This window comes from Neolamprologus multifasciatus, chromosome 15, assembly GCF_963576455.1.
Source record: "Neolamprologus multifasciatus chromosome 15, fNeoMul1.2, whole genome shotgun sequence".
NCBI lineage: Eukaryota > Metazoa > Chordata > Actinopteri > Cichliformes > Cichlidae > Neolamprologus > Neolamprologus multifasciatus.
In genome coordinates this window covers 24,751,275-24,776,720 of record NC_140453.1, presented here as the reverse complement: position 1 = coordinate 24,776,720, position 25,446 = coordinate 24,751,275, and the positions used below count along the sequence as shown (strand labels likewise).

Below are 25,446 nucleotides of genomic sequence, written 5' to 3'. Positions count from 1 at the left end.
CGGAGACGTCTGTTACCCACCAGCTCGATAGCAAGCCGGGGGGGTTCAATGGTCACTCCAGAGAGCAGCGGACTCCCGGCTTCATCGTTTTCAGATCCCCACTCTTTCGCTACTCAGGTTAAACATGATATAAGTCACTCGGATAACTTAAAAATGTAATTGTTTGCCTTTTTTCGGTGTTTTATTTGTTCCGGAGTAAATCGGTTTGGCTGAGATCAAAGTTATTAGATTATTATATTAAATAAAACTATATTAATTCACCGAGTGGGTTCCTCCAGGATTTTCACACAGCTGAATAAACGTTAAACAGAAAACTGATTAAACAGAAGTGTGAGACGGTCAAGAATTTACGCCAGTGTCCTGTTATGTTTTAGATAGCAAGGAGCAGACGGCCGAGTTTATTAAACTCCACTCAGGAGGTAGAGCTGGTCACCTACTGATCGGAAGGTTGGTGGTTCAATCCCTGGCTCCTGCACGTCAAGTATCCTTGGGCAAGATACTAACCCCAACTTGCTCTCCGATGCATCCATCGGAGTATGAATGTGTGTGAATGTACTTAGAAAGCACTAAGTGTAGATAAAGTGCTTGTGAGAATGGGTGTGATTGGGTGAATGAGGCATGTTGTATAGAGCGCTTTGAGTACTCCGGGAGAGTAGAAGGTTTTTGAAGGACCCGGCCCACGTAGACCGCAAAGGCCGGGTCCTCCGAAGGATACAGCCAACGTTTTGGGACACAGCTACTGACATGAGACGACCCTTTACAAGAAAACAGGAAACAGACGCAGACTTGACACTGAACCTATACTAAACACGAGACAACCCAAGGACTAATCCCTCACTAAGAATAACAGAAACATAGAATACCAAACTGAACTCTGGGCTTTTGTCACGGTTCTGGGTCAAAATGACCCAGAACTATTCAAGACCCAGAAGTCTTGAATTCTTTTAGTTTCTTCTCCACGTTCAACGACCGGTTTACTTTTTGGTCCTTTGTGAGATGAATTTCCAAATATCTTATTTCTGATTTAACAGGAATGTTACAGAAATCTTTTTCTAGTTTATCATTTATGGCAAAGAGTTCATAGTTAATATTAATTAATAATAGTTAATATATAGTTGTTTTTTTTTGTTTGTTTGTTTTTTTTTGCCTGTCCCGTTTGGCTCTTTTGCCATCAGAATTATTGTCTAAAGGCGAAGAAAGATGCCCAACGGATTTTCTTTACCAAATTGACCATCCCAGCTTTGCCGTAATGGTCCATTTGATTCACCTTTTATTCTTTATTTTATTTTCACTTGCTGAATACGGGACAGACTTGACTGGGGGAAAGAAAAGGGAGAAAGAAAGAGGGAAAGAAAAACAGTTGAGAAGAGGGACGGGGGAGAAGGGCAAAAAACAAAAACCAACAGAATAAGCAGAAAAAAAAAAATACATATATCGATCACCTGGATCACCTGTTGAGAAAGAAAAAAGAAAACAAGCAGAAGAAAACGATAGTTTAATATATAGGATTTAGGACGAACCATGGATCGGCGCATGTCTTTCAAACAAATCAAGTTGGAGTTGAGAGAAAAAGGAGTGGAATACTCGCTGCTTTTCCCCACCACTCTATAAATAAAATGCAATGGAGGAAGGCACAGATTTTCTTCACCGGAGGAGGCTGCAAAATTTATTAAGAATATGTTCCCTTAAGATGAGTGACACTTTCTGCCTTTTTTGTTTTGCTTTGTGATCGGGGATGGTGAAGTACTTTACCATATGTAAGTGTGTTTAACGTGTTGTTAGATGGGTTTGGTGCAGGGATTTTCTTTTTTTTTTTTCTTCTTTTTACTCTACTAATTTAAATATCCCTATAAACTACTAGTTATGTGCTGGGTTGCTAGCCGGGCACCGGTGATCACCAACCCTGGGTTTTCCAGTGTTAGCAAGAATTAGTCTTGCTTTTTGTTTTTTCCTTTTTTCTGGCTGGAGTTTTGCTGGAGCTGTTTTCAGTTTGTTTCTATTTATTTTGAATCCTTGTATTTATAAATTGGTTTATCTTCACATAAAACCACCCTCTACAATGGATATATTTATGAATTGAGTATTATATGGAATTCCACATTGTAACATAGACAGACAGATTTCAAAATAGCCAGCTGGAATGTTAAGGGGTTGAATAACGGGATTAAGAGGAAGAAAATATTAACATATTTAAAGTTATCAAGAGTTGATATAGCCTTTGTTCAAGAAACGCACATGTGTAAGTCAAAAGCCTTAAAACTTAAATGTTCCTGGGTAGGTAAAGTCTTTTCCAGTCCTGGAACTGGTAAAAGTAGGGGAGTGTCGGTTCTGATTCATAAAGCAGTTAGCTTTACTGAAACAAAAGTAATAACAGATAAGGAAGGTAGATTTATATTTGTTTATGCACAACTACTGGACACACCAATAATTTTATGTAATATCTATGCACCTAATGCAGACATACCCGCCTTTTTTCATAACCTGTCACAGTATCTTTTGGAATTAGAAGGTGTACAAATAGTGGTAGGAGGAGATTTTAATCAAATATTGGATCAAGACCTAGATAGATCACTTCCTAGGAGAGGCACAGAGAGTAAATCTGTAGTTGCCATAAGGCAGATGACCTCAGATTTAGGTCTGAATGATATTTGGCGGACAATGCATCCAGAAGGCAGGGAATATTCTTTTTACTCTCCGCCTCATAATGTTTATACTAGAATCTACTACTTTCTTATTTCTGAAGCCTTAGTGAATAACTCTATAGATTCAAGCATTGGTAATATAGTAATCTCGGACCATGCGCCAATTTTTCTATGTCTTGGAAATATTTTACAGATTCCTCAAAGCCGCAGATGGCGTTTAAATGTGTCCTTAATTAAAGACTCTGGTTTTATTAAATTGATAAGAGATGAAATACAATTTTACAAACAGACAAATAATCGAGAGGACACTATATTGGCTACTTGGTGGGATGCTATGAAGGCATACCTAAGGGGGAGAATAATTTCTTACGCTTCCTTTAAAAAGAAGGCAGCTAACAAGAATATCGTTACGTTAGAAGCCAAATTAAAGGCACTTGAGGCAGTACATTCCCATACAAAAGACAGAGTTACGTTGAATAAAATTGTTAAAGTTAAATATGAGTTGAATGTACTGTACAACAGAAAGGCAGAATACGCTTTATTTCGCATTAATCAAGCATATTGGGAAATGGGAGAAAAGCCAAGTCGTTTATTAGTATACCATCTTAAACAGAAAGACAGTATGAACCATATCCCAGGCATACGACAATCAGATGGGGTTATTTCAACTTCTATTAGACATAAATGATGGATTCAGGGCCTTTTACAATAATCTTTATTCTACACAAGGTAGTTTAGATGAACAGAAATTCGAAGCATTCTTTACTGATTTAAACCTGCCACACCTTTCTACTACTGACCAGCAGATTATAGATGCTCCAATTACAGTGAAGGAGATTACCCGTGCAATTAACAGTATGCCACTTAATAAAGCTCCAGGATTAGATGGGTTACCATTGGATTTCTATAGAGCATTTGAGGATATCTTAAGTCCCCTGTTGCTCGATGTTTATAATGAGGCGTTCAAAGTAGGCTCATTACCTCAGTCAATGCACTCTGGACTTATAACATTTATTCTTAAAACTGGGAAAGACCCTTTAGACCCAAGTGGTTACCGCCCTATAGCTTTGCTGAATTCTGACCAAAAAATCTTGGCAAAGGTCTTAGCGGGTCGATTAAAAGCAGTAATGGCGAAAATAATTCATGCAGACCAATCTGGTTTTGTTCCAAACCGCTATGGTTCAGATAATATTAGGCGGTTGGTTAATTTGCAAAATTATGTATATGATTCAGTATATCCAACAGTGGCCCTATCGCTAGATGCTGCAAAAGCTTTTGATTGTGTTGAGTGGGATTATCTGTTTAAGACATTAGAAAAGTTTGGTTTTGGTGATAATTTTATTAGGTGGATAAAGATATTATATGATTCGCCTTCAGCGCGAGTATTGACGAATGGGCCCATATCAGACCTATTCCTTTTACAGAGATCCACAAGACAGGGTTGTCCCCTTAGCCCCGGTCTTTTTGTAATTGCTATAGAGCCTCTGGCACAAAAACTGAGAAATAATGTAAATATATTTGGAATTTCGATGGGTAATAGTCAACATAAGCTTCTATTATATGCAGATGATATGTTGTTACTTATGACCCAGCCTGGGAAGTCAATTCCGGCCCTATTAGAATGTATAGAAAGCTTTACGCTGCTTTCAGGGTATCGCGTCAACTGGGATAAATCAGAGGCAATGCCTATGTCAGGACACTGCCCCCATACTTTATTCAAACAGTGGGAGTTTCGGTGGTCCGTAAATGGTTTGAGGTATTTGGGGATACAAATTACGTCGGATTACACTAAGATGGTTCGAGCAAATATGGAGCCAATGTTTGAAAGAATAAAAATGGAATTTGGTAGATGGTCCAGAGTGCGTCTCACAATATGGGGTAAAATTAGTTTTATTAAGATGATGACTGCACCCATGATCTTTTATATTTTATCTAATATTCCATTACACATTCCAGATAAGTATTTCAAAGATCTAGACTTTTTGATCCGGCAGTTTCTTTGGGGTAGCTCACCGCATCGTTTAAGTATTAAGAAACTTCAAGCAAGTGCAAAACAAGGAGGTTTTTCATTGCCTAATTTCCAATGGTATTATTGGGTGATGAACGTGAAACAACTTAGAGCTTGGTTACCTACTGCACCAGTTAAACCCATCTGGTCCCACATAGAGATGGAAGTTAATGGCGGTATTTCTCCTTGGAGGGAGCTGTTTGATACCAGTCATAAAACTACCCATCCTATAATTGCAAACGCGAAGACATTGTGGTGTAAATTACATAGGGCAGGTCGCTGGGACTTTATTAAATCACCTTCGGCAACGTTATGGGGGAATAAAAGAATTTTAATTGGAGGGACATCAGTTGACTGGTTACAGTGGTGTAAAGCAGGCATCCTTAATGTATCAGATTTATTTGACTGTGGGACTAAATGTTTTTTAAGCTTTTGTAACCCAGGTCCCACGTAGCTATGGTAAAGCTAGAGTGTATAGTACAATGAGACTGGGCCTGGGTTCGTAGTGCTACTAATCATGATACTTGATACCCTCTAAATGAATTAATAAGGACCACCACAACTGTATTTTACACAAATTAAATCCCTCACCGGGTATTTATTTAGACAGCAAAGGAATGAATAAAATAAACAGTTACTTTTATAAAATGAATTGAATTCAAATAAACAAACAAAATACTGTAAAAGTGACTACATGGGTTTTCAAAAAAAAGATTATCAACACAAAATACCTCGTTCTTAGGTGCCAACTGTTATTTCAGTTACAACAGCTCACACCTTTAACAGGGATGAATTTCAACCTTTGATAATAACTTTGATTACAACTACACACTTACTCAATTTAAACCTAATTTGTAACAGTGGGCCCACACACACACACACACACTTTAACCTGTCAACACTACACCTGTAGCACAGTGCTTGTTGCAGGCCTGATTCGAAGCTCGGGTGCGGTGAGGCCTAAAACTGATGGCCGCTTCACTCAAGCTAAGCCATAAACAAAATACGTGCACTTTAGTTCCAGTTAGTACTCACGAGTCCAATGAGTTTGTTAGTGGGGCAATCAGAAACGGGCAGTTAGTTCACCAGTAGTGAAGACAGTCAGGGGTGAGAAAACAGCAGGGTCCATCCGGGCAGAAACTTCTCTCTCCCTCTCCTTTCAGAGCGTCCCTCGGCTTCTAAACATATTAAAACACTTGAGCTGCAATACCAAATGCTATCACATAACGATTTAGCATTAGCATGCTTTGACTGAAAATCACAGAGCTAAACATACAGCATGGCATCGCAGCACATAACGCGGTAAGCTGCGCTAATTAGCAAGCCGCTAGTTAGCATCACATATCACGCCATTTTACCACTATAACGAATAGTTACAGTACAAATGTCAAGGCACACAGTCTCATTTACCTCTTGCAGATCACAAATAAGTAATATCAGGACCACGGGTAGTCGACCTCAATGATACACTTAGATGCAAAATCCACACCACGTTTGCCTTACGACATCTCTCTCTTCGGACTTAGCTTCTGTGTCCGCTGCCACAGATTCACACAAACATACCACTCGTCCCGCCCCCATAACAGAGAAGAGTGACATTGACTGGCTCGTCAGCACAAACAACCAATGACAATACAACATTGAGGTAACTGACATTAAATGGGTAAATAATTTAGGTTACACCCCGACATATTGATTCTGCACAGAAAATGAACTCTAAATCATGAAACCCTTTTATTTATTGGACTCTTAACTGTAAATGAAATTACATTTGTACCAAAGCATATGATTTTTAAACCTTTTATAAACTATTTATATTTTAACCATTTTTTATAACAGCAGACTTTTTCTTTATACTGCAAGCCCAAATAATTGCAGACAGGGCTACACCTTGATAAAATTGTGGAGTTATACAAGTTGAAGCGTAATCAATTCTGGAGATATGTCCAAATACATAGTTCATTATCGAAGTGGCTGGGAACCCCCTTGGGTTGTCCTGTGGGCAGCCCTGTGGAAGTCCTGCTCTCAAGATCACCCTTGGGTAAAGGCATTACCTCTAAGATTTATCGCTTATTGCAAGAACGGTCAGCTGACCCTCTCCTGAAAGTTAAGGGCTACTGGGCCCAGGACATATCTTCAGTTGAATGAGATTCATGTTTTCAAAATGTTAATACTATGTATAAAGAAACAGGCAGTAGATTTATTCAACTTAAGATAATCCATAGGTGGCATCGAACACCGCAACAATTGTATAAATGGAACCTGGCCCCTACGGACGAATGTTGGAGATGTGATAGTCAAAATGCTTCGATTTTACATATCTTATGGAGCTGTTCGGCACTTCGGGATTGGTGGGAAAATATAATGGAGGTAGTTTTCAGTGTTCTAAAAAGGAGATTTGGTATCTCATACTTGGTATAACCACAGAACTTTTTGATGGAGATTTTTCCAGTTACACAAAAAGATGGATTATCCTGGCTCTTACTACGGCCAAACGGGTCCTGCTAAGACATTGGCGGAAAAAGAACCCCCCTCCCTATGAAGAGTGGCTAAAGACAATGGCTAAGTTGGCGTCTTACGAAAAAGTGACTTATGGTTTATTAGACAAATTGCATCAATATGATTGTATTTGGTCCCCCTTTACAAGCTGGCTTTCTGTAACTTGAAGAACAGAAGAGTAATGACAGAGTGGTGGTGTGGGGATTGGTGTGCGAAGAAAGAATAGGATAACTGTTCTTTGTTTTGTTTTTTGTTTTTTAAACTATTTATTTATGTAGTTATCCTTAAGTTCTGTTATTGAAGTTTAAAATGAAATAAATAAAAATTGTTGATGACAAAAAAATATATAGGATTTAATGTTAATGAAGATGTCTTGGAGAGTTTTTACATTTTTCACTAGTTATTGGAACTTGATTTTTTTTTTTTTTATCTTGAAGATGACTGTTAGAGTGAGTTAAGAGTGTGTGTGTGTGTGTGTGTGTGTGTGTGTGTGTGTGTGTGTGTGTGTGTGTGTGTGTGTGTGAGAAAGCGCGAGAGGTTGCGTCTTGATTGAAATCGAGTAGTTAATAGTCAGTAAGTGACTGGCTGCTCCCATATGGGATTAGAACAGTGCCACCTTATCCCATAGTCCAGCCAATGATGCGATTCACATTCGTATATACGCAGCTAATCAACGTGGTTGACAGGCTATGACAGCGTCCTTAGGTACCGACACTGGTGTTTTAGCTAGCAAAGCGGTACATCAAAGTGATACATCTCCTGTTGTCAGGCCTGCAGGTATCAGGCTGTTGTTCTCCTTTATCTCATAGTGGACAGAAATTATTTTTTGCAGTGGCACAAATAATTTGTGTGGCATCAGATTTGATGCAGAACAGCTGATTGTTCTGTAAATAGTTTGAAATGTTTATTTTAAAAACACCATGGCTGCATTTTTAGGTAAACAGCTGCAAAAAACTTTGTTGTTTGCATAACTCACATAACTCATACATTACAAAATTCAAACGCTGAACTGCACCTATGCCACAGAGCTTCATTCCAACACATCAAATTAATGAAGTTCCTTTCAATAAACCTTGGACACACACAATTAACAGGAGTAACATCCCCCACTAATCTGCCTGTTAAACCTAACTAACTCAGCCTAGTCTTCGTACATACTGGCGATGGGTATTTATGTACCTCCATACCGTTAGGTGTGAGGAAGACAAACTGTCTTAAACACAAACTGCGGCGGAACTCCCAAGCCAATGGCTTCAGCCGCCTGATGCACAATAACTAGAAACAATAACTAGAAAGCAAATCAGTACAACGCCTAATGCAGGTGAAACTGCTGAAACCTAACAGGGGAATAAGACTCCTGATTGAAACCAGCTGTGTGAAGCCACAGGCTTACTCTAAAAGGCAACAGCGAACCATAAAACTCTCACCAATAAAACTATATATAAATAATCCAATAAAACCTACAAACTCTTCTGTTGACAAGTTGTTGTGGCTCCTCCAGCAAATGGCCGCAGCAGGCTAAACAAGCACTTCTGCACTATTTGCTCCTTTAATTCCACATGTTACTGTCCACTATACAAATCAGCACATCAAACTATTAAACAAATGCACAGACCGCACAAACAAAATGACTGCAACTCACAAAGAAGTACACCAATTACTATATCAAACTTCAACATCGGCCTATGGCATCAATTAGTGCATAAAACATACATCAAGTTACAGTCAAAAATGCATCAAAATGACTCAAGCTGGGGTCAACAGGTTTCCCCTCATGCTCACCCTACCTTTCTGCTCATCAGGTGCGGTGAACAGGTGAGTGCAACCACATTTATCACCTAACACACCCACGAGTCACACCCGTGCACCAATACAAGGTGTGCATTTAAACCAACCCTCTTAATCTAAAACAAAAAGGAACAACTCATATGGCTCCTACACTTGTGCTAAAGAACTCAGTCCTATATTTTAGGTTATTCTGAATAAATCGTTAATGCCCTCTCTTTGGAAAGAAGCTGTCGTGGTTCCTGGTCCTAAATCTAGTCGTCCAAAAGTTCTAAACGACTTCAGGCCTGCTGCCCTCACCTCAGTCTTTGAAAAAATCATCAGAAATGTGATTATGGAAGACAATGAACTTCAGCTTGATTCAATGCAGATTGCACATAAGCCCAATAGAGGAGTGGAGGACGGGCTTTTGATTCTACTTCACCTGACTGTCAAACATGTAGAGAGCAAAGGACTTCAGTTCATCGATTTCTCTTCAACTTTCAGTAACACAGCCCCATATTTCAATCAAAAGACTTTTAGAACAGTTTGAAATTCGGACAAACCTGAGCAAGTGCAGTCATATAAATATCTTGCGGCCATTGAGTCTGTTTTATCATGAGAATGATGCAGGACAAAGTCTTATAAAAGCAGCTTTGTCCCTGCTGCCGTCACTAAACTTAATAACTAATAACTGTTTTTCTGATTTGATTCATCTCGTCTAATTTCCAAATATGTGTCTGTCAGGTTTAAATCGATGTGTGTGTTTGTGAAGGGATGACAAATGCTATTATTTTTCTGTAAAGCAAATTTACCTAAAAGTAAAGTAACCTTGATATGTCAGGATGTAGATGTCCCACCCAAAAACGTCATCCAGCCCTGAAACATCGGCACTGTTCAAGGCAGAATTGCTGTCCACACGTCCATCAGAGTGTTAGAGGTGGCTGTCACGGATGTTGCAGTCTGCTCTCTGTTTCCATGAAACAACCACACTTGAAATGATCATTAAAGCTACCTGTACTAAAGGAAGCTGAGAACATGGCAGATGTGGGACTGACTGTGATCAGACTGTGATGATTGTTCTTGAGCAGATCTACAGGTCAGCTGTTCCACATCATGTTTCTAGGATGGAGCCGTTTGGAATAATGCCGTCCTCTGCTGGACAGATACCGTGTTGTCCCTGAGTCCTTCTGATCCTCAGCACTTTCTATCAGGACAACGCACCCAGGTCCCATTTGACGTTGTTCACTTAATGTTCTGAAGCCCAGTACGGACCTTAACACGGGCTCCATTTGGACATATTAGATTAACTGTTTTTTAAGACCAGTTTCTTAAATTACATGACCGTGTGATTTTTATTTTGTGCTTTTAGTGCAGAGAGAGTCTCTGTGGAGGTTGGATGTTCTCCCCGTGTTTGTGTGAGTCCTCTCAGGGGACTCTGGCTTCCTCCCACAGTTCACAGACAATCAGGTAGTGGGGTTAGGTTAACTGTTGAATAAGTGTGAGTGTGAACGGTCGTCTGTCTCCTCACCCTGTGTTAGCTGGGATTGTACATGCCCGTCAGGCACTATCCTCATACCTGTTCTGGTAAATCCAGTCCTGGAAGACACAGCTCACCTGGAATCTGTGTTCATGTTATAAAATGTTACATTTCATTAGAAGTTGGTTGTATTCCAGTTTTATGTTGAAGTTTTCACTTTTGAAAGGGAAGGTTAGTCCTGCTCAGTCAGATGCTGAATGCTCTCTTTCAGTACGTTGTTGTATTAAATGATGACTCAGCAGACGACACATTGTAGCCATGTTAAAAATCATGCAACAGACCCTTGGTCACGATGTCATTGTGAGGATGTCTAAAGGCTGGGTTCCTTCTAATAACTGTAACAAGTGTTTATGGCGCTCCTTGTGATGCTGGGTAAAAGTTCAGCCTCTTAGGACCTCGACGTGTTTGAAGTTATTGACAGGGTGCAAGGTCCACTTCAAAGGTGTTCTATGTTATTTGTTGGTCAGTTTAATCAAAATGGAAACTGTTGAGCGTTTCAGAAGTTTACACAAACTTTCAGCATTACAAACAAGAGCGGAACTTAAAGTAAAGAATCGATCTCACCAGCCTAGTATTGATTCGATACCGATGCCAACTTGGTATCGATATAATCGATATTTGGATCGATCTGCCCACCACTATTGTTCACTCCATCAAAGAAAATCACAATAAACAGGATAAATAATTTGTATTTGTTTGTTTGTTTACTGACATACTTCTTTGGCCAGCCTGCCCTCGAGTATGTGTCACACACCTGTTTACAGCCAGCATGGCGCCTGATGTGAAATCACTGAAAGAAAAGAAAACCTACAGCGTCCTCGTTAGGAGCCATTTGGCTCACAAATGGGACAACGACCTAAAAAAGTGTGGTTGCCCAGTGACGGCACGGTGAGTTTTTTCTCATTTGGGGACCGATTGGAATTAGTTGCAGCGACCAGCTCATTACGTTGCTGGATGGGAGGCAACCTGTCTCCACGCAGTTGCAGGTTGATTGGCAAAGGTTTGCAAATAATCATTACCACTTACAAACACAGACAGAATGGGGGAAAGCAGTACACAGTGCAGCACATCAGAAAAGTGCAGCTCATCTGCAACTTATCTCTCTAAAGTAGGGGACTCCACTCAACTGGTTGCCAACGGTCACATTATAGTTAGAGTCCTGTATCAAAGGAGGCTGCCGAGCATCAGTGTTGTTTGTGGAGGAATTTCAATTTCAGGTCTATGAGTTTCTGGCTGAATGAAAGTGGTTAATGTGAATATATGTGTATGTAGACAGCAACAGATAATCAGGTATATAACCTGAGATGATTAGTTAACAGGTGATTTTCAGGCAGTCGCCACAAAAGTGCCATCTTTAGTCAGGTCTACACACCATAGAGCAGTTCTCTGTGTGAGAAAGAAAACATATATTTCATCTGCACATACATAATCATATACATGACATGACAGTCTGTCTTCTGTCTATGTATCTTCATAATTTTAACTTACAGTCGTGATTTTTCTGGACTTAAAGGAAGAGAGAGTCATATGTTTGGCTGCTGATCAGGAACAGTTCCACTGTGACGTCAATAATGAGAAACAAAGCCTTCAGTCCTCGAGCTACAGTACACGGAGTCAACATCACGGTTTTGCCTTCCAGAGTCTTTCTAGCTTGACGTGTCCTCCTTTGGTTTCTTCGGTGAGCTGCTGAAGATAAGTCATGTTAAAGATAACCCTGAAGCATCATGTGAACTAGAAAGTAAATGTCATTTGTACAATAAAGCTGTGTGACTGCACTTGTATGTGAGTGCTGCTGCTCAGGGAATAAAACATGAAAGAGTCCTTTGAAGACGCAGCAGATACAGAGAGGAAGGGTGTGTCTATATGTCTGTAGTTACATGTAAGGCTTTGACTGACAACCTGACGGCTTTTGTTCTTTTGTTGTTTGCGTGAGTCTTGGCGTACGTTTAAACGAGTCTCCCACTCGCACAGTTGGCCGCAGAGCTGCGAGAAGCAGCAGGACGCAAAGGCGAGCTCTGAGTCCTCCTGCAGCTCGACCCCAAGCAGGAGATCTGCCGTCTGTTTCCTGTTAGATGATTTTGTTTCTTTGACCACCACAGAAAGCGTCATCATCACTGCAGTTAGACCGACATGTACCTCCAGGAGGCAGCATCCCTCCCAAATTGAAGCCCTGTACTCTTCAAGACCCAAACATCAGAATTTAATGAAGCATCACATGTTCCATGTGACGCAAAGTTAACATAAAACATGTTTGGCCTCTTAAACAGTCCAGTAGAATAATGTTTTCTTATTCTAACACTGCGACAGAGGCGACTCACAGCTATTGGTCCGATGGATCATTGTAGAAAGTTTAATTTAAAATAAAGAATATTGTGTTTTGTTCTTATGCTTTGCAGAATGTCCACATGAACACAACAACTCAAAGGTTTCATTACAAAGAGGAGAGTACTTTATGAGTGTGCAGGCTGGTTTTCTGGTGAGAAACCGGCTGCACGTTAAACCTGAGAGCTCAGAGACTCGCGCTGTGCTGCAGTCACGTTCAGCTCTCCACACCGCCGGCTGACGCCTCTGAGCACTGGCTGATCTCATAGCTCTGCTGGTTTGTGGATTCAAACATCACAGTGATGATACAGAGTGTTTTCTTTTGAAGTGTCCTCATGAAAAATAGACCCATGTCCCTTAATACTGTCCATCTTCAGGATGAACTTTTTTTTCTCTCTCATGTTGTTCTGTTTAGTTTGGACAGAGCAAAGCCAGGAGGCCAAAATTTACTAAGAGTAGATTCATTGGTTAATATTTATAAGTAAATGAAATTCTGATAAAGTTCTATGTGAGCTGTGTTATGATTTTGCAACGGGCCAGATTTGGTCTGTGTGCCTTGATTTAGAAAAGACCTGCATACAACTTTGGATAAGATGCTACACTATTACATCGACACTGTTAGCTCCTTATCCGCTAGGATGTCCTCCAGCCCTCCGTGAAGTGAACAACACACCTGCCATGTGCAGCGAAACTCAGTCAGATGTGGGTCATAATAGGACCAAACACACGTGGCCCTCAGAACATTTTACAGGGGCCATAAATGAGCTGCAAATACCAAAAGCAGCCCAGTTAGACCCAGATTTTTCTGCAATCTGGAGACTATTGTGATCTCATGAACAGTAAGTTCACAGATGGTTAAATTCTGTGTTAATTATGGTAAATCACAGAAACAGGACAAAGCAAGCTGCAGACCACCCGTGACCCCAGAAGTCAGTGATTTTCCCAGCTGGTAATCGACTTTTAAGCTGCTTTTATGTGAGCGACCGTATGAACATGATCATAGCTTCAGTGTTCTGCATGTGTGTTTTGTTTCCTATGAGAAGCTTGCACGCTGCACCCACAGAAAAGCATAAAATAACCTACTGAAGTTATGCTCGGGTTACAGACAGCGTAGCACACACAGTGAGCTGGGGAAATCCCTATCAGTTTCTCAGACTATTAAATAAAGCAGCAGGGGTCAAAGGTCACCAAGGACTAAAAATAGACCCAGAGGTCACAGAGGCAAACTGGGTAGCAGCAGGAAATCCCAAAAACACGGACAAACACAGGGATGTAGAGTCAGCAATGTACAAGCTGAGCTGAGATCGGTGAGCAGAGGTGCAGCGAGCAGGCAGCAGAGCAGGCGTGAGAGGCCAAGATTCATTTTAAGCCGTTATGAGAAATATGATTCCTCAGTGAGAAGTTATTTAGAATTAAATAAAGAAGTGGAAATAAAAATAGAACCAGAACCTTTAAAAACTCACGCTGAACTCTTTTTATAGCCCCCCAGTGAATTTTATTTTATCGCCATAGTGTTAAAGGTAAAAGGAAAAGAATATTTTAACTGCTAACAATTAAGCTTCCTGGTGGACGTGTGTGTGTGTGTGTGTTTGTGTGTGTGTGTGTGTGTGTGTGTGTGTGTGTGTGTGTGTGTGTGTGTGTCCGCGCGACATGTCTGTGCGATGTGAGCAACCCAGGATGTTGGCAGTGTCCTGGGAGTAAGGTGATGAGGGGGAGCAGACGCACACACCTGTATGTAACGCAGCCCCAGACAAGGCTGAGAAATGGGTCACCTTTTGCCAGAAGAGATGTGATTACACCCACACACACCGACACACACACACACACACAGTATGTGTAGTATTCTTTTAAAGGGGTTATTTCCTTTAGAGGACAAAATACTGCATATTTACAACATTTGAGGAAAAGTCCACACTCTGCAGTAACACGCCCTGTGACTCACATGCATGCTGTTATCGTGTGTGAATCAGCTGTGTGATTTACAGAGAACGTGGATGCAGCTATGAGGAAAGAGTGACAGAGTTACAGGGGTAAAGGTAAAGGAGACCGGTGACTTGTTTATTCCAACCATTGCATCAGGTTGAAGCAGAGAGTCGAAGCGGATGCTGGAGCCGGTTCGTGTCCCATAGTCGTCCCCAGTGGCTTAACTGTTTGCATGTTACTAATTAAATCACATGATTATAATAACAGGCTGAAGGTGAAACTGAAGTGAATTGAAAGTGAAGACAGTTTAACGAAAACAGGATGACACAGAGACACCTGAAACATCTGATGGACTCTGAACTCTGAGTTTTAACAACTTGATCGATGACGCTTCAAAGAAAAGCAGAAGAAAGTCGATCCTCCAGGCGGGACATTTTCCACTGAGGTTTATTTACATTACAGCGAGTCTTTGACCCAGTGAGACGTGAACATGTTGTGCTGTACAACTACAGAAAGCAACAATTAAAAACTGTGTTGTAACTACTGGTGATTATCTGTATATGTAAATAAAAACTAAATACATTATATTTATGAAATTACTCAATTAATTGTAACAGTAAAAAACGTCTAATAAAAGCTATCATGACATAACACAAACAAAGTCACATATTTCACTATTAATATCCTGTAAAAGTGTTACTACGTAGTGATACATCCAATATACTGTATACTGTTGTTAACTTAAACACTGATGTATATAATGTACAAGTTTCATCAGCTTATGACTGCTGATTGAACTTGAGTGTTGATGTTATGAGCACAGGTGTGACAGTGGGTAACGGCAAAAAATCTAAAAACCTCCTACAAATTCTGGAATTCTTAGAATGATGCGAACTATTATTGAGTCTTAAGATGCAGTAATGTCACGTAAGCTGATCTTTGCTGATTGGCTGGTTCTTCACCCTCACAGTGAGTCACGGGGAGGCCAAATCTGGGGTCTATTTAAGTTACTAAATATGGCTCCTGACCCAGACGTTCCAGAGGAGACTGAAGAGGTGAGAAAGGAAAGTGTTAAAATGTACTTTAAGGTTAATTAAAGAGATTAAAGTGGCGATGAAAGACAAGTAGACACACTCACACACTCGCAGTGCTGACTGGACACGCACTCATGCACGCAGTCAGGTGTCCACATGACTGTCCCAAAGAGATTAAAAGCAGGGAACGTGAGGAACGCCGGGAATGTGGCAGGTGACAATCTACAGTGGATACGTCAGCCTATGTGCGTGTGTGTGTGTGTGTGTGTGTGTGGGTGTGTGTGTGGGTGTGTGTATGTGTGACAAACATTGAACAGAAACATCCTGAAACATCCACAGACTGTATATCAAAGATGGATGCAGCGTGTGACTCCTTGGTCGGTAAACCAATCAGAAGTCGAGCCTCCCTGCGTGTATTTAAAGCACTTTGGAACTCTGAGCCTGAGAATCTGACTTCAGGGACTGAAAAAAACAATTAATGTCAAGCCGCTCGCTGCCTGAGTCAACAAACACGCCAACGGCAGCACATGAACACAAACACACTCCAGACGCCGTGCACCACTTCCTCGCTTTCTGCCTCTCCTGGATCCTCGCAGCGCCCTCTGTCCCGGCTTCTCGGCCCCGGCTTCTCGGCCTCTCGCTCTCTGATTAATTACCATTAAATCACCAACAGTCACGACACGACAGGCAGTCTTTCTTTCTACGAGTCCTTCACTCTCTTCCTCCTTTTCTCCGACTTCCCTCCTTCTTCTGTGGCATTTCAGATGACCCTCCTCCTCCTGCTCCTGCTCTCATTGTTCTGGACTAAACTGGAGGATTGCTCACTCACTGGCGCTCAACTTGTTTTTCTCCAAATTTTATTAATCCAGGGCACTTCTTGTCTTTGCAGTCATGCTGCCTGACATGGCTCAGGGTTTAGCCCTCAGCTACAACACAGGAAAATACCAGCACAAATAAATAAAGGTGCAGTAAAGGTAAATAATGGGAACCGTCCCCCTGGGTGGGATTGGGCAGTTATTCTGAGAAACAATGAAAACCTGTGAGCCCATAAATGTTTTTAAATGAGCAGTTTTCCTGGAGAAAAGCTCCTTATCATCTGTTTGTCCATGTGACTTCTGCTAAAGAATTCCACACTGAACTCTAGTGATTGTCCTCTTCCTACTACTTTAGTTTGGGGTGTCGGTTATGAAATGGATGCTGTTACTTTCAGTGGGTCACAAAGTCAAGCTCAGTCACAGTCACAGCGAATCATGTGATGTTACAGCTGACCCCCTTCTGTACAGTTCCAAACAACAACTCTAATTTCAAGTGCAAAATTTTAGCTTCATACAGCTACTACATGTGTGCAAGCTGCTTTGCAAGCCACTCCACTCCAGCTCCTCCTTTTCATGCAGTCACTTGTGCCTCTCAGGGGGTCTTGCTTCTGTTTTACCCACCACTAATTTCTATGAGCACACATGCACATGGACTAACAGGGAGGTGCCAGAGCAAACTGCTATCGTGCCAAATAAAAACAGCTGCAGACGGAAACGTCGGTCTTTTATATGATAATGTCGCTGCTGGAAAGTTGCTGGTATTTGTTCAGTCTTATGCAAACAACCAAGGAACATTTGGAGGTTTCTATCTGAAGCTGGTGATTTTATTTGCAACCAAAATGTTTACATGAGTGACAAAACAGGGGCAACTTCAGTTTTTTCTTCTTCTTTGACTTTTCAAACTAGCTTTCAATAAGCCAAGCATGGTGACAGAGGATGATCAATAAAAGTGTAAATCATTCTTGAATAACGGCACAAACATTTTAATATCAGAGTATCTAAAGTATTGCACAAAGGCTGTAAACCATTAGTCATGACAGCCTCGTGGGCTTTCCTCTCATGCCCATCTTTACATTCATGAAGTCAGAGTGAAGTTTAACAGAACACCTCATCACACCATGTGTGCTGTGATCCAGGTGAGGACGAGTGTGTGTTCACTTCAGCAGTGTGTGACTCTGTTCTGCTGGTTTTTCCCTTCAGTCACCACAGAGGCCTGAGAGGAAGGGTGTGTGTGTGTGTGTGTGTGTGCTCTTTGTAAATGCATCTTAAATATGCGTGAGCGTGTTTGTGTGTGTGTGTGTGTGTGCGGCGGGGTGTAGCAGTGTCTGCAGACTGTCGAGGATGTGTGTGAGTGTGTGTGCGATGGTGGGAAACACGGGAGTGCTTTCTTATCTTGATAGTGTTTAACAAGGGTGGAGGGGTTAAAGCGTATCGCTGCTGTATGTGAGTGTGTGTGTGTGTGTGGCAGGCCTATCGTTGTGCCCATCGCCTACAACAACAGTGGGAAGTGGTTCAGAGCAAAGGCCATTGTAGCTGCAGTGCTGTGTGTGTCCTTTATACTTGAAATGCAGCAAACTTGAGGAGAACAGAAGAAGAACGCAGCGTGCAACCTGCGAGCACACGCTGGTAAACGGGTGTGGTCACATGGTCATGCAGCGTCCACGCCACGTGCGCAGACTAGTATAGTAAGAAAGACTGTTTTAAAAACGACCAACACTTTTATGCCAGTTCAGCTCCGTTTGCTTGACTGTGATCAAATTTATAACAGTATTAGAAACTTTTGTGTCTGCAGTTGTTCAGGGTGAGGTGTGACGGCCCTCCTGCATTCACTTTACCTGTGGAGTCTTTCAGAGCTGGTCGACTGAAGCTTTGCTCTCTCCATCCCAGCACCACGCTTGGTCTCCCCCAGTGTTTGTCACAGTTGAAATGTGGAGTTTGCATTAAACAGGCTGAATTTTCTCTGTGCCTCAAAACTCTAAAGCACAGCTGCTGCCTGGGTTCATTTCGAGCACTCTTTATTTTATTGCATGTTCGTTGCATGTAGCAGGCTTTCATGTTCCGTGAATATGAATATTCGTGATTATTTCAATTTGTTGTGTTTTCAGCTGCAGACCTCAGATCAGTTTGTTGGTGTTCTGGTTCAGCTGCTGGCAAACATTCTCCTCTTCAGGAACGTGACCCAGCTCAGCATGACCTCCCGACCCCACACGTTCCACTGAAATTGGCCGCGCTCTGTGTGTGTGTGTGCATGTTTTGACATTTGTGGCACTTTCTAAAGAGAGAAAGTGGGTGTGGGAAAGACCTGCTCGCCCATCTCAGACTGTCCAGGACGCACACACTCTCACACATGGTCAGCTGATCCCTGACTCCCCCAACTCTCCCAGCACTTTATCTGTGTGTGTGTGTGTGTTGCCTCATAGCAGAGCTGCTGGGAAAGTCCCCTCGTCTGCAATAATATTTTAATGTGAGCAGATTGTCAGAAACATCACATGCATTCATGTTTGAAATTCTTTCTAGATTGGTAACAAATTCTAACTGTAGAAGTATTTTATTCTGAAAGTTTTTCTGGTGATTTTATTTCCTGTGTTTTATAACTTCCATTTTATTTCCATTATTTTCATTCACAGGTATAAATTATTAATATGAACTTGGATCACTGTGTGTGAGCTGTAGTAATTATGTTATTAATGCTTGTCTCGGTATGGAGCTAATTTGTGGTGTCTGGAGCAGTTTATTATTATTATTTTATCATTATTTTATTATTATTTTATATGTTCATGTGTTGTTTTACTGCAGGGTCGACATGTAAAGATTTGTGACCCTAGGAAGAATCACTCACTCTGGACTATGAATCTGCTGCTTTGCTTTGAAAGTTGAGAAATATTCAACATCATCAGTGTTCATCCAATCAAATCACTCAGTACTTAGAAATGGATCATTTGAGTGAAAAATCATCAGGCTTTGGAATCAGGCTTTTATCAGAGCTTGCACAATCATCAGTGTCCGTATGATGACGTATGAACCCTGCTTACTACTCTGTGTTTATTAAAGTTGTTGTGTTTAAAACATGTTTTAATGCTTTGTATCCAGTTTCATTTAATCTGAACAAGCCCCTAAAATAAGTCAGTCATCACTGTCGGCCTCTCTCGGTTTTTATTACCACTATTCATTTTAAAGTTCTGTTTTTAAAACCTTATGATGTAGCTACAGCCCAGCCTATGCAGCAGTATATTAATGACGAACCTCGTATTGTGGATGGATTATCTTAGTTGTTCTCCTGACTGAAGTTTGGTCCATTTAGCATCCTACCATGCGATTGCGTTTGTCCCTAACCATCGGGAAACCTCACATTAACTCTTATCGAGTGGAAAAAGGTTAGCGTTCATCCTCCAGCTTCAATGTGTTTATATTATGCTAACTATAGCTGTGTAGCTAGCCTCCACGTAGCACATAATTATATACCAGCTACCCCAACTTCAGTAACCCTACAAATGTCATTACTGTTTAGTTTTGTCTTCATTTATGTCAGAAGTGATGGCAGAGCTGTACATTTTAATTTTTCAGAGATTCCTCCATCAAAACATGGTATATTATCTTTAGATGGAAACTAGCGAGCTAACTCTCTGCTAACTTCTAACTCCATTAAATATCATAAATTCTCTTTTCATGGATTCCTGAATGTTAAACTTAATCATTACACCTGGTAGAGCAGCCACACTGATCATTTTATTAACGATGAAAGAATTTAGACAGTCTGTAACTCTCAGTGATGCTGCACGTCACACTTAAAAGACTGAATTCAAAGTGTCATGATCACTGATCAGTAGCCACGAGTGCTTTTCACAGTGAGCTGAATAACACCTGCAAAATGACGAGCTATTTTACTTAGACTGAAACCTCCATCAGTTATGGAGGATATTTGAAAGAGAGGTGTACTTTACCTGCGACATGGATGAGCGTGCATAAGGCATACATGCCAACCCTCCCGATTTTTCCAGGAGAATCCCGAATTTCAGTGCCCCTCCCGAAAGTCTCCCGGAGCCACCATTCTCTCCCAAATTTGTTCCGATTTCCCACCCGGACAACAAAATTTAAAAACCATATCCCAGATTTCATATCGCAGCCCAGCCAATTTCAAACAATGGCAACAGCTACTTAGTTTTAATATTACTCTTTTTACTCTTTCTGGGTCGTAAAACAACCTTTAACATATTTTCAGGCAAGAATGTAGCTGTGTAACCTTCAAATATCTGAGCCAGCAAGAACAGCGAACTCCCGGCACATTGTTTGCAGACCACCTAGTCTTTAACTAGTCAGATTAAACATGATATATAAATCACTTAAGATAACTTAAAAATGTTATTGTTTGGCTTTCTTCAGTGTTTTATTTGTTCGTGAGTAAATCGGTTTGGCTGAGATTAAAGTTAGTAGATTAGATTAAATATAACTGTTTTAATCCCTCGGGAGGGTTACTCTGGGGTTTTCGCACAGCTGAATAAACATGGATGGATGGATGGATGAATAAACATCAAACAGAAAACTGATTAAACAGAAGTGTGAGATGGTCGAGAATTTACGGCAGCGTACAGTCATATTTTAGGTAGCAAGGAGCAGACGGCAGAGTTTCACTCCACCGAGAGAGCTTACGTAAGAGACGTAATTCTGAAGGGTAGACAGTCAAATTTCACAGTCGCTCACTTCCAGCCTACCCGGCTTTCGGAGGACCTGGCCCATGTAGACCACAAAGGCCGGGTCCTCAGGAGGATGCAGCCTGAATTTGGACATCCCCGCTGTTTCCAGCTGGACAGTAATAACGGCGACATTTAGCTTATTTTATCCGATAAATAAACACTGTAAAATTCACATTACTAACAGGCTAACCAAGGTTCAGCTTGCTTGTGTTGTGATGATGGGTTATTATTGATGATGTCATCAGCAATTGTAACAACCCTTTTGGGTTATAGCACCACTGGGGGGGTTGCCCTACTATTGTAATAGCTTTGGGAGTCTCCTAGTGGGTGTGTGTTGTTAGCGGCAGCCACTCCATGCTGCTCGTGTTCCATTCTCAAAGAAAACCTTACTGTTGTAACAAGCTGGCGCCGGTGATACCGATTTCCGCGCATGTATGCACGGACGAGTACAGCCGTGGAGACCTGGCTTATAAGGTGTAATGTTGCTGACAGCGAATAAAGGTCTGTTATTGGATTTAACCGACTGGCTTCGGGTTATTCAGCTAATCCCCACACCACACGCTCGCTGGACCTGCTAGCCGCTCCTTCCTCGCCAGACTGCTGTTTCACAATACATCAGTAAAGATTAGCAAAGTTAGATTAAGTGATGACATCCTCAATATATGATATCATACCATACAGCTCTGGGTCCTTTCTGCTTACAGTACTATTTTGGTGGTTAACAAATAAATAAATAGTAGAACTTCAGAAACCTCTGTGGGAAGTATTGTAATGCTTCATTAAATTCTGTTTTGTCAGTTTGAATTATTAATTACAGTATAAATATGTAAAATTGGCAGATTTGGGTTGAGCAACATGTGGTTAGCTTCTAGTTTGGAACTCGGTGAGGGAAAAAGGTCTTCTGAGAAAGAAAGAACAACAAAAAAGAACTTTTACATTAGAAAACGTCCCATTTCTTCCCTTTTCCCATCCATTTCTATAAATACTGAACATGAGAACAGCTTTGATGGTGACTAACACTCACAGAGAGGACAGAGGAGGTTTCTTTGTGCGAAAAGTTGTTCTTTAAGTGAATTAACATCTTGACCGATGAAAAAAAGACTGAGAGAGTTTGAGGGAGCTAGTGCGGTGGATGAAGAGAGAAAAGGATAATTGTGTGTCCCTGCAGTGAAAGACTGTTATTCTTTGGTGCTGCTGAGAGGCGGTCATTGTTTAGTGGAGTTTACAAGTGGGACCGGTCATCAGAGATCACACATCCCGATAGTCGCCCTCAGACCTGACATCCACGAGCTGCCGGAGGAGGCTTACCCAAGATTATCTCCCGGATTCGACAGGAAACTGCAGAGAGATCAAGCCCATCTGGTCGCTGTGTCCTTATCTGTTCATTTATCATCTGTAATAGCCCAAAACATCCGAACTATTATATAAAATTCCAGGTTTGTGCTTTTTGTTGTTTGGCCTGATCCAGTAAAAGGAATCTGGAGAATTAAAAAGCTTTTTCCTAAAATCTGCCTCAAGGTTTGTTGATGTTTTATTTGTACACTTGGTCTCAGAAATCTGATTGAGACTAAACAGAACACAAAGGAAACTTGCAGTCAGCTCCAAACGTATTTGTATAACCAAATTTAAACCATTTTAAACCAAACAATCCAGACGTAACTCTAGTTCAGTCACCAGATTGCTCCAAATGTTCCAGCCTTCGCTCGTGCTTCCAGGGGTTATTTGTGTATGGCTACTGCTCATTCTTGACCCGTGATGTTGTCTGCAGCTTGACTTCTAATGCATTGTGTATTTTTGGATTCTGTCCTTTGCTTCCCCGGTTGCCTGCGTGCGTGTCGACTCACTGTTTGCTTATTGAACTAAAAATGCTGGACTTCAGTTTGTTGTTTTGATCCCTGCTTCCAAGTCCAGTTTGGTCCACGGCCATTACAGTGTTTACGAAGTGGCTGAAAGGAAGGAGTGGTTGGCTTAATCTCCGCTTACAGCGCCCCGTTTTGTGTGGTTGCTGGTGTTATTGACTTGATTTAAAACATGTTGCATACATGTGTATGTAACATACATAAGTGGCTGATATGATGCTGGCGTTAATGCTCGAGCTGGTGCATTATGTGATATTTACCGTGTGATCGTATCCCAGTGTTTCATACGTGGTGCCAGCTGACAAAAATACATTTTTCTGCATAGCTGGTTACTGTGGAGTCAGGTATGTAGTCCTGTGAGGCTGGGGCCTAACTGGGGATTTATGCTTCAGAAAAGTACCTACACGCCAGGTCAACGCTGCCTCTGACTGGCCTGTTCCCTACCATTGATTCCTCCTGTTCATTTCTGGCTACGTTTTCATTCAGGAAATAACAATACATGTTTCAGTATATTAAAATAATCATAACTTCAGTATAAGGACTCACAAATGTGGCACTGTCACTTGGTTTTTGTTCTCTCTGTAGTAGAGTATCACTTCCTCTTCCTGTTCCAACACACAGTGCTGTTTTTCTAGCAATTTAATTAAAACCCTTTAGATAAATTCTTATTTCATAGTGTAATCCTCACGTGCTTCATCAGAAGCACACTTTTCATGTACTCACTCGCTAATTTACAGCCAAAGTATTCACTCACCGTGTCTTTATTGTTTTGCTAGCTTAGCTTAGCTCATAGCCGACTCGCTAGCAGCATGGCCTCTTCACCTGTACCCCCTGCACTTTCCTTCTCATTGTGTCAGATGTTTAGTTACTCCTCAGCCTCCTTTAGCAGTAATGATACTTATTGCAGGGTTTACCATACAAAATAAAGCACCTTGAGGTGACTGTTGTTGTGATTTGGTCCTGTATATATAAAATTGAATTGAATTGAATTGAATTGTTGTCGGACATCTCAGGAAACATTACAAAAAAAACGTGAATTTTTTTTTTAATTTACTAAAAAAAAAATTTCAACCAATTGAAACAATTCTGTGAACTTGAAAAACTGAAATAAAATAAACAGAGGAAATGTCCTTAGTTGTAGTTTGTTGAAACATTTTATTACAGCTTGGCTTACGAGTCAGTGATGGACATGTCTGACTCTACACGACTGTGACTCACGGCTTTCAACAAGTTCACCTTAGAATCTAAATCCGCCCTTGAAGGATGCGATTGGAACGGATGGTTAATATAAATAATGCGCAGCACATAATCTAATGTTACTGAAACATCAAACGTGATGCTGGAGTCTATTACATTGACCGTGCAAGCAGGGACGGTCAGCCTGTGGTGACTTCAAGGTTTTTCTCAAAAAATAGGCGAGCGACTCGGCGCTGATATTTGGAAATATCAGCACTGAATCATACTTTGAGACGTGACTCCCCAGCCTTCTTCAAGTTCTATTAAATCCCCCTCTCTCTCCTCCATTGCCCCTTCCCTTCCCTGTCCCCATGGTTTTCCCAGGCCTGCTCTCCCAGGGTGTTTGACCTGACTTTGTGCCCCTTTCTGCCCTCTTTCTGCCCCTTTTGGTGCTTCCTGCCCCCTGCTACTGCTACACAGGCTCTTATTGTAACAGAGCCTACGCTGTCACTGCCCATCGCACATAAGCACAAAAAATAAATGCACACGACACATACAACGCACACATTTACACCACAGCAAAGAAACAGAAGAGGAAAATCCCAATCACCTGGAGCTCCACGGCCTGTCTGATTTATCGGACAAAGGTGCTGCTGAACTCAATTTCCCACACATTCCAGTTGTGAACACTGTGTGTGAATGTGTTCTTATAAGCATGCATGTGTGTGGTGTGTGTCGTGTCAGTCTTATGGAAGTGCCCGAGCCTCCCGAGGTGAGACTAATGCTGAACAGGACGTCGGAGAGAACAGAGCAGCTCTTGCTACAAACATCAGCTCTCACACCTCCCGACATGAAGACAGGAGGGTTTGGTTTCAGTGACGGGGGGCGAGGTTGATGGACAGCATTTTATTCTTTAAATGTTGACTGAGGGAAAATAAAATAGTTACCAGAAGAAGAAAAGGTGCAGAAACTTTGAGCTTTCAGCAGGCTTGTCACGTTTCTTTCTTTTGTAAATACATTTAAATGTAAATCAAATAAATAAATTAATCAGTAAAACGATTAAATTGTACTTTGTGTAAGTGGAAACATACTTATGTCTCATCTTCATGTATATATTTTATTTCTTTTGTACTTAAAATAAGAAAAAAATGGATTTGGATGCAGCTCTGTCCC

At 41.2% G+C, this 25,446-nt stretch overlaps 2 long non-coding RNA genes across 2 annotated transcripts in view; both read right to left on the bottom strand.

Moving 5' to 3' along the window:
- Window positions 1-25,446, bottom strand: part of LOC146502159 (uncharacterized) — a 125,966-nt gene that overhangs the window by 43,259 nt on the left and 57,261 nt on the right. The gene's annotated exons all lie outside the window — the stretch shown is intronic.
- LOC146502165 (uncharacterized) lies at window positions 2,739-6,501 on the bottom strand. Its single transcript, XR_014869588.1, has 2 exons — window positions 6,061-6,501; window positions 2,739-5,828 (listed from the first exon to the last, which is right to left on the bottom strand). It is a non-coding gene; the product is annotated as an uncharacterized LOC146502165 (long non-coding RNA).